Here is a 10,659-nt window from a genome sequence, read left to right on the forward strand (position 1 = left end):
GCGCCCTTTGTCAGTCATATCATTTGCAAATATTTTCTCCCATTCAGTAAGTTGCCTTTTTTTGGTCAGTGGTTTCATTTGTTATGCAATAGCTTTTAAGTTTACTTATGTTTATTTTTGCTTTTACATTTTACATTTGTTTATTTTTGCTTTTATTAGGAAACAGATCCAAAAACAAAAAACATTGCAATGAATTGTGTCAGAGTGTTCTGCCTGTATTTGCCCCTAGGAGTTTTGTGGTTTCTGGTCTTACATTTAGGTCTTCAAAACATTTTAATTTAAGTTTGTATAGGGTATGGGAGAATGTTCTAATTTCATTCTGTTATTAATACATGTAGCTGTCCACTTTTCCCAAAACCACTTACTGAAGAGATTGTCTTTTCCCTGTTGTATATGCTTGCTTCCCTTGGCATGGATTCATTGACCACAGCATGTGAGTTTATATCTGTGCTCTCTATTCTGTTGCATTGAGCTGTCTGTCTGTTTTTGTGGCAGTACCATGCTGTTTTAATTAGCTTTATAGTATAGTCTAGAGTAAGGGAGGGTGATTCCTCCAGCTCTGTTCATTTCTCTCAAAATCATTTTGGTTATTTGGGCTCTTTTGTGTTTCCATATAAATTTTAGAATTATTTGTATTTTTAAATTTTTTATTTCAAATTTTGATATTTGTTAAGCATAGTTTTTGGCTTTATTTTAATATGTAATTTTGAATTTATCTTAAAAATTTTTAATATGAAAAGCAATTAAAAATTTTAGATATACTCTTATTTAGATTTTTATTAAACCATGTTTAAACTCTCTACACTTTGGATACAATTATACATTTTTAAAATTCTTTCAGTCAATAATGTTGCATCCATGTTCATGCGAGGATAGTCTTATCACTGTTCTCCAAATCTGTCCTTTCCTCCCTCCAGTGCATCCTCCCTACTTCTGCCTCTGTGATTATTTCTAAAAGGCAAAGCTGTGCTTCATGCACCTCTGCTCAGTATACTTCAAGAACCTTAGCAGAATTTCCCAAGTGGTTTCCCTTAGGCATCTTAACCACTGGACCACGAGGGAAGTCTCCTCTCCAGCTTTTCGATGACTAGTACCAATGGCCAACGAAGAGATGAATCCTACTACCATAAGCCAAGTAAGTGAGCCACCTACGAAGCAAGCCCTCTGGCCCCACTCCAGCCTTCAGCTGACTGCAGCCCCAACCAATGTCTTGACTCCAACCTAATGGAAGACCCTAATCCAGAACCACCCAGCTAAATAGCTCTCAAATTTCTCACCTACAGAAACTGTGAGGTAATAAATGTTGTCTTTTAAGGTGATAGATTTTAGGGTTATTTGTTATACAAAAACAGATAACTAATACAGGGTTCTTCCCTGAATCGACCATAAATCTGTTGTCTTGAGAAGTGAGTAGCCAATCTTTTGACTTTTAAAGGACCTTTGTGAAGCTTTGACAGTGAGAGTGTCAGAGCAGTGACTGTAGTGTCCTCCCTGAATCTCCTTACTATAGAAGAGCCAGGCACTTATCAAATAGTCATTCAGTAAACATTTAACCCCTGAGAAGCAGAGGACCCCAAGGCTTGATTGTTATGGGTCTTCTGCACTTAGGTGCCAGGAGCAATAGTGGGAACTAAAGCAGGGAGGTGCCCTGAAAAAGATTCCAAATGTAGGAGGAGTGAACACAGGCCACTATCCAGCTGGGCTGGCTTCCTTAATTCTCTCTCACTGTCTCTTTTCTGGCTCCCGTGTGCATGTGTGTGTGCTAAGTCTCTTCAGTTGTGTCCGACTCTTTGTGACCCCATGGACTGTAGCCCACCAGGCTCCTCTGTCCATGGTATTCTCCAGGCAAGAATACTGGAGTGGATCGGGTCATCTTACCCTCTTCCAGAGGATCTTCCCGACCCAGGGATCAAACCCACATCTCCTGCATCTCCTATGTTGCAGGTGAATTCTTTACCGCTAGCACCACCTGGGAAGCCCTTTCTGGCTTCTGAGTCATTAATAAAGTTCTGTCTCAACCTCCAGCCTGCCCAAGCAGAGATTTGTTTCAGCCTCTGTCCTCCAAAAACTAGGAGGCAAGGTCCTGAGTGATAATATCTTTGGCTGCTTCAGAGTCATTTATCACCAGAATAATTTCTGTTTTGAGTTTACTGGTGTGGAAGCATCAGGAGGAAAGAGAACCGCTGCCCTTTCCTTCCCTCCTTGAGTCCTTGGCATAGTTAAGGGAAGATTTTATCTTCCAACACTGTTAACATGGGGAGATGGGGGAAGATGCCTACCCAGGGGCTTGGAACATGAGCAGAAGTGGCTAGAGCGGCAGAATCTTCTCTGAGACTGGGAACCAAGGTCTGTGAGTCTCAAGAAATGGAGACCAGCAACTGTTCAAACACCATCCTGGTCACAGTGCCAGGATCTTGGTGAGACATGCTTATGCAGCACCCCTAGGGAGGCTGGATGCAAGCCCTGGGACTCCTAGTCTTTGAAACGATTCCTGTGTTCCAGCTTGGCACACAAGTGACCAAACTACTGGCCTTCAAGGGACTTCTGAAGACTTGCTCGGTGAATGTCACAGCAGAAAGAGGTCACCCCCCACCCCCAAATCTTGCATTCTGCTTAAAAGCCCTGGCACCTGTCACATAGTCAGTCAGTGACATTTACAAAGTGCTTACTAGGTGCCAGACATTGTTCCTAGACACTGGATGGACAGCAATGAAGAGACAGACTTCCTGTTTACAAGGAGCTTATGTTCTTTGGGACTAGACTGGCAAGATAAAAATGAGCTGACTAGTAAATAGTTTCAGACAGTGATAAAGACTCTAAAAATAATAAAGGGGAGAAATTATATGAAATATGACTTGGGGTAAGGGTGGTGTTTAGATAGGTGGTCGGGCCCCTCTGAGCAGGTGACATTGCAGATGACACCACCCTTATGGCAGAAAGTGAAGAGGAGCTAAAGAGCCTCTTGATGAAAGGGAAAGAGGAGAGTGCAAAGTTGGCTTAAAGCTCAACAGAAAACGAAGATCATGGCATCTGGTCCCATCACTTCATGGCAAATAGATGGGGAAACAGTAGAAACAGTGTCAGACTTTATTTTTTTGGGCTCCAAAATTACTGCAGATGGTGACTGCAGCCATGAAATTAAAAGACGCTTACTCCTTGGAAGAAAAGTTATGACCAATCTAGATAGTATATTCAAAAGCAGAGACATTACTTTGCCGACTAAGGAAGGTCCGTCTAGTCAAGGCTATGGTTTTTCCAGTGGTCATGTATGGATGTGAGAGTTGGACTGTGAAGAAGGCTGAGTGCCAAAGAATTGATGCTTTTGAACTGTGGTGTTGGAGAAGACTCTTGAGAGTCCCTTGGACTGCAAGGAGATCCAACCAGTCCATTCTGAAGGAGATCAACCCTGGGATTTCTTTGGAAGGAATGATGCTAAAGCTGAAGCTCCAGTACTTTGGCCACCTCATGCGAAGAGTTGACTCATTGGAAAAGACTCTGATGGTGGGAGGGATTGGGGGCAGGAGGAGAAGGGGACGACAGAGGATGAGATGGCTGGATGGCATCACGGACTCCATAGACATGAGTCTGAGTGAACTCCAGGAGTTGGTGATGGACAGGGAGGCCTGGCGTGCTGCGATTCACGGGGTCGCAAAGAGTCGGACACGACTGAGCGACTGAACTAAACTGAACTGAATGATGACAAAGAATTAGCCATGAGAAGACCTGGGGTGATAGCATGTGCAAAGCCCTGAGGTAGGAACCTACTTGGCCTGTGTAAAGAACAGTAAGAAAACCCATGTATCTGGAATGTGAGTGAAGAGAGAAGTAAGAAATAGTATCAGAGAGGTAAACAGAGACCAAATCATGTAGATCTGGTTGGCCATGTAAAAATAAATCATTTATTTTCAGTGCAATGGGAAGTCACTGAAACATTTGAAGCAGAGGAGTCAATGGTCCAATGTGTCTTTTACTATGTCTGACTGTGTGTGGAGACTGAGCTAGAATGAGATAAGAGTGGAGGTGGAGAGACCAGTTAGAGATAGTTACCTGTAGTTGCCTCTTCGATTGCCTGGATCAGAATAGTAATAGTGGTGATACTGAAAGAGGATGGGGCTTTTCAAGTTTCTATTGGAGTATAATTGATTTACAGTGTGGTGTTAGTTTCAGGTGTACAGCAAAGTGGATCAGTTATATATAAACCTATATCCTCTCTTTTAGAGAAAAGGGGATTGGATTTAGGAAATATTCTAAAGGCAGAGCAAATCAGACATGCTATAGAGAGTTGTGTTGGAGGACAAAGGAGAATCAGGAAAAGCAAATAATAAAAATGGACTTGTAAGCCAGTGGGTATATTTCCTGGTGTGGAAAAAAAAAATGGGAGAGGTGCAGGGTTCCTGCATCAGAGGACAGGGATCCAAAACAGAGGCCATAGATTAGACCTAAGGATGAATATGGTGATTAAGGACAGGAGAAGGAGGTGGAGAAAGTGAGAGGCAGACAAAGCTTAGGGGTAAGGGACTCCCCTTGTGTTGGTTTTTCTGAGAAGGAGTAGGTAAAGTCATTTGTTGAATGTGAAGAGGAGGGTTGCAGGGCTGTAACGAGGAGGGTGGAGAAAGTTTGTAAAAGCCCTTGTGAAGAAAAGTAGAGTAACCCTGTTCGGGCGGCAGGGCCTTCCCCAGTGGCTCCGCGGTAAAGAATCCGCCTGCAGTGCAGCCGGCGCAGAAGGCACAGGTCGATCTCTGGGTCAGGGAGATTTCCTGGAGGAGGGCAGAGCATCCCACTCCAGTATTCTTGCCTGGGAAATCCCTTGGACAGAGAAGCCTGATGGGCTACAGTCCATGGGGTGGCAAAGAGTCAGACTTAACTAGAGCGACTTAGCACGCACGCACACACCACCCCCCGCTAAAATATGTTGAAATCCTAACCCCTGATACCTCTATATGAAATCTGCAGGTTCTGAGATTACCCAGAGCGTCTTTTGTTCAGACAAGTCTTGTCTGTCTTCACCACCTGGGTTAAATGACTCCAAAGAGAGCTGGAGTCAGGATACGAGGGAGTAGTCCCCCGTGCTAGACGGAGTCCTCCAGGATGCAGACGTCAAGACAGGATGAAGCGCATGAGGATTTTATTGGGGGGAGCTCCTATGTGAAAGGAAAGAGGGAGGAAGCGAGGAAAGCCGGGAGAACCACCAGGCCACAGGGAAGTCTGACCCCATGGGGAGGAGAGAGGGAGAGACAGCCGAGTGAAGCATCCTAGCCTGCCCTGTAGTCTAAGGAAGGTTCAGCAAAGCCCCTGGGAGTTCGGGAACAAAGTTGATAGTAGGGGAGTCCCCTGTACTCAAAGGAACCAGCTGCCTTAGTGCGTCAGCTGCGCTGTCAGTGGCAGGGAGCAGCCTGTAGGGGGCGAGCTTTGGCAGAGACTCAAGGATTTCAAAGAGCCGCAGCTGTGGTAGGAAGTCTGCCAGGTGTATTCTTGTATCGCCACGCCTCCCATCAGATCACCATCTAATCCCGGTCTGGACTGGTTTTTTTTTTTTTTTCCTCGTCCTTTCCAGGTCCTTTGAGTTCCAGCTAATGGAACATGACTGAAATTTGTTGTACATCACTTCCCAGCCTATGTACCATCCTCTATGCCTTTCCCTTTTCTGCTGGTTGGGTCTCAATGTCCATGTGTTAAGGATGGCAGAGGCTGGTGCCTTGGCGGCTATGGGGAACAGAGCCCCTCCCTGACTCCTTTCTGATAAGCTCTATGGTCTGTTGACACCAGCAAAAAGTGAGTTTCCATTGCATTTGAACTATGATACGTTCTGGTATTTACCAGAGGAGTAGACTTGGGCAAACTTCAGGAGATGGTGAGGGACAGGGAGGCCTGGCATGCTGCAGTCCATGGGGTCAGAAAGAGTCAGACATGACTGGATGACTGAACAACAAACTTGCTCTAACTACCATCCTACCACTGCGTCACAAGTGGGAAAGATGGTCAGATTATCTGGGACACAGGAGGAGAGGGAGGGTAGGAAGAGCATTTGATTTACAAAAGTTCTGTCTGTCCATGACTTCTTAGGAGTGTGGAGTTAGACTACACACAGGCTGGTGGGGAATCATCCCAAGTGACTGGACTGACTGGTGGTCCTGGCTGTCTTCCTGGGTCAGGGTCTGTCTAGCTTTCTGATGCCTCTACTTCTTTACCTTCTCCTTCTCTGGCCATTTGTTGTCCAAGCTTAGCCATGTGCAGACTTCCCAGGGGCCCCACCCTGACTTTCTTCCAGCTCACAGCCCCAGGATCCTAAGAGATGCTTCCCAGACCTTAGTGTAGGAGGAAGGCAGTGCACATCTGGTCTCTGTGGGACCTGAGACAAGTCCTTTCCCCTCTCTGGCCTCAGTCTCCCCACTGAATAATGGGGAAACTGGCCCTGCTAACCTCTAGCCCCTGACTGTTTTTACTATGGGTTTGTGAACCTGCAACTTAGGGAAACACATGCTGAGAAATGGAAGGAGAGCAGACTTCCCTCTGTCCAGCAGAGGGGAGCATCTCCCCACAAACCAACAGCTCCGCAGAGCCAGGGCTGTGACATGCATGTGGAGGCCGGGCCTTTTGGGGCGTTCGTGCAGGAAGTAGCCTCTGAGCAGGTTTCTGAGCACCAGGGACCCTGCCCCCAGAACGTGACCATAAGGAAGCCCTCAAGCCCCTTCTCAGCATTTCCCTAAGGCAGTCAGACCCTCCATACCTGTCCTGTAGAGAGTTGGTCAGTCTGTACATATCAGTGGAACTCTGGCTTTGCCAGTTAGGTGGAGAGGGGGAAGCTTATGCAAGCTGGGAAGACAGGACGACAAAACCAGACAGATAAGCATGAGGCTCACCCAAGCTAGCTGTACGCCTAGGCCGACACGGCTCCAGCTGGACAGGACCTCAGACTCCCAGTTATGGTTTGAGTTGTGTCTCTCAAAAAAGATAAGGCCACCTTCCACTGTGACCTCATCTGGAAATAGAGTCAGTGAAGATATAACTAAGTTATCTTTATGACTTGTAAATTGAATTTGTCCTGGTGTATGGCGGCCCTTAATCCAATGTGACTGGTGTCCTTGTAAGTAGAGGGCAATACGGGGGAAACGTGGCCACGGAGACAGAGGCAGAGATCAGAGTTGTGCTGCCAAAAGCCAAGGGGCACCTGAGGCTGCTAGAAGCTGGAAGGATCCTTTCTCGGAAGCTTCAGAGGGAGCACAGCCCTGCCGGTATTTTGATCTTGGACTTCCAACCTCCAGAACTGTGAGATGATGAATTTCTGTGAAGCCACCTAGTTTGGGGTACTTTATTATGACAGTGCCAGCAAGCTAATACCTCCAGCAGCCCACCACCACCACCTCCCTGGGCAGAAGCACTGCATCCACTCAGTCACACCTCTGCAGCAGGCTTTTTTCTGTACGCATAGTGCTTGCTGTTGCTGCCATTGGTTTTAACTTTGATTTTGTGTGCCATTGGCTGGACTGCTCCTACACGTGACTCTCCTGGCACGTGTGGGCATTTGTGTGGTCCCTGTTCCACACATCCCTGGTGCCTAGAAGGAGGAACCCACTAGGTGCCCCCAAAACTCCTCTTAGCAGGGGCTGTTCTTTCCCTCCTCAGGCTTCCAGTCCACACAGGGCAACTCTGACCCAGATAATGTTTTTATGTTGCAAAAGTCTGCCTACCTACAGCTTCTGCCCACCTGTCCTTGCTGTGTATTAGGGCCACCAAGAACCCTCTGCCCTTAGACATTTATGCATAGGACCTTATCCCCTTAAGAGCTATCTGGTCCCAAGTCCCTCAGAACATCCTCATTGCTGTGTTTTCCTGACGGTCACCTTACCTGGACTAGCTCCATTTCTCTTTGTGGTTAGGGGTCAAGACTAGACACGATATAGCTGGAGTATGTTCTAACAGAGTCAAGAGGGCAGGAGCATCACCTCCCTTGTTCCGAACTCAGTATCTTTGATGATGCAGCCTGAGACCACCTGAATGGCTGTGACCATGGCAACTCTAGGGGAGAGATGAGAGATGGTGAGCTCTTTGGTCACTGAGAACACTTCCACAGGTACCAGAGATTGGTATGAGGATGATAAACTGCCTGCTGGAGGAAAAAACGTGGTATCCATCTGGGTGCTCACGACAGAATTCTTTTTTTAATTGAAGTATAGTTGACTTACAATACTATTAATATGTTAGATTCGGGTATACAGCAAAGTGATTCAGTTATATTCTTTTTTCAGATTCTTCCATCTCCCCCATCATGCCCCTGATCTCCTTAGTCCTTCCCACATGGCTTATGCCTTATACCAGGAGGGTTCGTGGATACAGGCAAGATCCCATTCAGGCTAACCTAAATGACTGGGCATCTAACTTGAGGTACAACAGGGAGTCAGTGGGAGCCTGGGAACCAGGATGTGCAGACTTGAGAGAGGTCTGCATGGCCAAGAAGCAGAGAATATTAGCTAGAAATTGCTTCTGGTTGCAAGTAACAGAGACATGGACAACAGGCGTAACCACACAGTGCTCTGTTTTCCTCTCATCTGAAAAGAAGCCCAAGGGTAAGAAGTCCAGGGTGGGTGCGAGGCTTAAGGATGTTGCGGCTAGGTTCTTTGAGCTTCTGTTGGCTTTTCCAGGGCTGGCTCAAGATGGCTAGTGGAAGGCCAGTTAATAGGCTCACCTCTTGGACAGGAAGGGCGAAGAAGTACCATGACCCGGGCCAGCATAGCTGTCTCCCTCTTCAGGAAGCCCTGGGTACTCAATCACTTTTGCTAGCATCCCATTGACCAGCACTGGGTCATACAGTGTGATGTTTAACTCTATGCGTCGCCTGGCTAGGCCACACTGTCCAGATATCTGGGCAAACACAAGTGTTCCTGGAAGGAATTTTTAGATGAGATTAGCATTTAAATCAGTAGACTTTGAGTGGAGTAAATCTCCATCATGTGGGTGGGCCTCATCCAAACAGAAGAAAGCCCTTAGGAAAAGACTGAGGTCCTCCAAGGATCCAGCCCACAGGCTAGAGTCTGGAACCCCTGCCTTAGAGTAGCAGCAGGCAAGGAGGTAGAAAGGACATTGAAGGGGGAGAAAAAACTGGCATGAGAACTAAGGGAACACTGGCAAGAGATGAGGCCTTTACAGCTGCCAAGGACAGAAAGGAGGCAACTCTTCAATGTTCCTCAACAGTTTGCCTGCCTGGGAGAAAAGGGCAGAAAGGCTTCTGCGTAGCTGGAAGTGTGTCTCGGCCATCCCAGGGTTAGCACAGCATCCACGCTCCTGGAGTCCGCAGACCCTGCTGGCCGGATGCCCGAATGTAGTCAACTCACCGCGGTTTGTTCCCTTTGCAAACAGCAGGTGGACAAGTGGCTCTCTCAGCTCCAAGGCAAGCAGATCACATTCTCCTCTCACAGGGGGATCCTGAGCACACCCCTGCAGTCACGGATCCATTGGTGTGCCCTGAGCTCCTTTCAAGGCCAGACCCTGGGCTTGGAACACAAAAATGGATAAACCCAAGTCCCTGTTTCCAAAGAGTCCACAGGCTGGAGAAGGAGACAAACCCGAGGGGTCAACAGAGTGACGGTAAGTGGTTGACCAAGGAAAAAACACACCAAGTACCTCCTCTTTGGGATCAAGAAGCTGACTTGCTGGGCTTCTCTAAAGAGCCTTGCTTGGGCTGAATTGGAAAGAATCAGTCAGACTTGGTCAAAAGGATGAGCTTGTGAAGCTTGAGAGCCACAGCACCTTTGAGGAACAGCAAGCATGGCCCGGGCACTTGGTTGGCAGCTCCGTCAATAAAGAATCCGCCGGCAATGCGGGAGACCTGGGTTCGATCCCTGGCTTGGGAAGATCCCCTGAAGGAGGGCATGGCAACCCACTCCAGTATTCTTACCTGGAGAATCCGCATGGACAGAGGAGCCTGGCAGGCTACAGTCTATGGAGTTGCAAAGAATTGGACATGACTGAGCAACTAAGCACACAAGCGTGGCCTGAGCCCAGGGCCCTCGAAGGTCTTGGAGATGGACAGGGAGAGACCCACGGTATTAGTCCAGAGCTCTGTACCCACCCTGTTCTCACCGGGGTCCACCACCAACCAGTGTTCCATCCAGGGGCCTTTTTCCAGCCCATTTTTGAGCCCTTCCCTTCTCTCTCTTTTAAAAAATGTATTTAATTATTCTTTGGCCATGCCGCTTGGCTTGCAATATCTTAGTTCCCCAACCAAGGATTGAACCTGGGCCCATGGCAGTGAAGCCCTGAGTGCTAACCACTGGACTGCCAAGGAAGTCCCACCCTGCGCCCCCCCAACCCCCCTGCCCCCGCCCGAAAAGACCCTGTCTTGATATCATGATGATCACAACAGCAGGATGCCACCAGCTCCTGAGGTTTCCTCCCCTATCTGGCTGCCCTAACTCACTGTTCTTATTGACTTCCTCATTTCCTTAAATTCTAACTTCCTTTTCCAGCTGTCCCCCCTCTAAGTGAATCAGAAACCTCCTCCTGTCTCATTTCCATCTCTAGTTCTCTTTGCATATTGGTCTCAGTTCCTCCTACCGCAAGATAAGCCCCCTGTAGTGTCTGGAAATGTGGCTGCAAGAATTCTGGAGAAGCAATCCATGGGGATTCCCACGTTCACCCATCCATCCTCCAGAAGGACTCTGA

Source organism: Ovis canadensis, chromosome 4, assembly GCF_042477335.2.
Source record: "Ovis canadensis isolate MfBH-ARS-UI-01 breed Bighorn chromosome 4, ARS-UI_OviCan_v2, whole genome shotgun sequence".
NCBI lineage: Eukaryota > Metazoa > Chordata > Mammalia > Artiodactyla > Bovidae > Ovis > Ovis canadensis.